Source organism: Arachis ipaensis, chromosome B08 (assembly GCF_000816755.2).
Source record: "Arachis ipaensis cultivar K30076 chromosome B08, Araip1.1, whole genome shotgun sequence".
NCBI classification, from domain to species: Eukaryota; Viridiplantae; Streptophyta; class Magnoliopsida; order Fabales; family Fabaceae; genus Arachis; species Arachis ipaensis.
This window is the reverse complement of record NC_029792.2, coordinates 7,884,047-7,886,592: the sequence shown is the minus strand read 5'-3', so window position 1 is coordinate 7,886,592 and position 2,546 is coordinate 7,884,047.

The window sequence follows — 2,546 nt, the reverse complement described above, 5'->3', positions numbered from 1 at the left end:
TATTATTTTTGTGTATATTTTTTTATTAATCACTTCTAACACACAAAAATACAAAATTATACAATAATCCAAAATTCTGTTTTAAAAGAAAGAACAGAAAATATATATCAAGCATTTTGTTTTTTGATTATGGTACACAGGTTCGGTGTGGGCTTGTGGGGGTTTTCCCTTCCGCTGAATCTGCTCTGTGTCTTTTTTTTTTAATCAAATTTTCCAAACTAAAAAATTAGTAAAATAAAAATAAAATTAATTACTTTCAAATTAAAATAAAAGAATTTAAGCATAATATACATGATAAAATTAACAATAATTCAACTTTATTTTAGAGAAACATTTTCGATTTTTTACTCCTCTTGATGACGCCATTTCCAGCTGGATTGTGCAGAATTTATAGTACCAAAAAGTCACGAACTTTTCCTTTTTATATTCACTCATCAATTCCCTCTCCCACTTACTAACAATGAATATAGATGCATTATTTCTGGACCTTGAGATCCGTGCACTGTATTTATTGGGAATGTGTAGATAGACAGTAGAGCACTCCCACTAGTACTACTACACTCTACAATCTACATACATATAATCGTAAAATACAAAATAAATATAAGAGTTTATCTGTACTGTGTTCTTAGAAGTTAGAATACATATTAATATTATAAAATTTAAAATTTTTTATTAAAAATATAAAAATTTAAATTTTTAATATATTTATTTTATATTTATTAAATAAAAATATTTTAAAAAAAGTTATTAATAGTAAATTTATCATCTACTCTAAAAACACATGTTGGTTAAATTCTAAATATAATTGTAAGTGTTAGTACTATAATTGTGTTCTGACTTCTGACGAATCAATGTATCATGTTAGTATTTCAAGTTGATTAGTGGTGAGTTGAGTATCGCTGTATAAATTATTAATAAGCACGTGAGCTAATGGTGTGGTTTATCACTAAGTTGAAATTAGTAGAAGACACTACTCTTAATGTTTCCTTCATCATGCAGTACTAAAATAATGCTACTAATTAATTAAAAGGATATTATTACAGTGGATGTTTTGCGGTGGGCCACTAAAACCTATGGAGATTTGTGATTTCTCTAACCTTAAACAAGAATAAATGACAGTGATCATATTGGGAATTGGCAAGTGGGACTCGCAGATTGGGGTCGGGTTTTGCAAAACCACTTCTCCATTAACTTTTATAATCACAACCTTGTTCCCTCTCAACCCATCTTCGGCCCAACAAACAATTTAAAATACGAAACCATATCTTACTTCTTTAGGGTTATGCTGTTATGGAATTGCAACTTGCAAGTGAAACAACCGAGTTTTTTTTTTTCTTTTTTTAAATTAAGTGTCCCAAAATTGAAGATATACTGTAATATAAAATGGAATTTTTTTGACAAGCTGGTATTTGGAAATGTTACCTGTCTTTTGTTGGCCGTATTATAAAGATTGTACGGGTCGTAGCTTTCTTCCATCTTACGAATTGTTCGATAAAGACGTGGTCGCGCAAATCCATAAAGCATAGTGCTCAACCACTCTTTATTGGAAGCACTGTACATGTCTTGAAAAGTTTCTTACAGTGCAGCTGTTAAAAACTTCCTAAAATCTGCAATCATGTTCGTATGTAACTATGTATTACCAATTTATCTGTACTGTAAGAAACGAAAAGAAAGGGGCCAAATAGCACAAGATATTTCTAAGCGTGCAAGTATTCCCCGTACAAATTTACCGTTGAGTTGTTTTGAATTCCAACTTAGCAAATATTAATCACGAAACTATAAGAACAAACGGCCGTATGAATAACTTAATATAACGTTACTATAAAAGATTTGATAAAGCACAATAATGTATCTTGTAATCAAAACTAAGTTTTTTCTTATGTTATATATATTTATCAACCAATGTATTGAAATATGTCAGAAAAACATGAAAAGAATTATGATTGTAATATTTTGATTTATTAATTGATGACTAAATAATGAACTAAATTTCACGTATTGATGTAGGTAGCGTGAATTTTTGAAGTATGATGACTGGGATTGATACCTCACATCAACAGTAAAAATCAAAGTACTGAATCCAATTGAATTGCATTGATGGTTGGTTTCTTGTAGCAGGATGGTGGTGAATGGTGATGTAATGTTGTTACCTGCAGGGAAGTAGCTTGTGGGGAAGTTATATATTTATTATGTACAATGCATTTGATATAATATTTCAGAACACTAACAAAAAAAAGAAGGCATTTTTTTCCTTGTGAATTGAAGATGATGAATTGATGATACGAAATTGAAGTGAATGCGATCATCAACCTCAGTCCCTTCTTTTAATTTGTATTCAATCCATGCATCCCAGCAGAAGTTGCCACCTATATTTTTAAATACTAGCTGTACTGCATCAATGAATTAAACTGGGTAGTATCAGGGAACTATAGAACGCTGGATATAAATAATTGAAAATTTTATGTGTAATTATTTTTATGTAAAGTTTAAAATTAAAAATTATTAAATGATAATTTAATTAAATTTATCAAATTATTTAATAA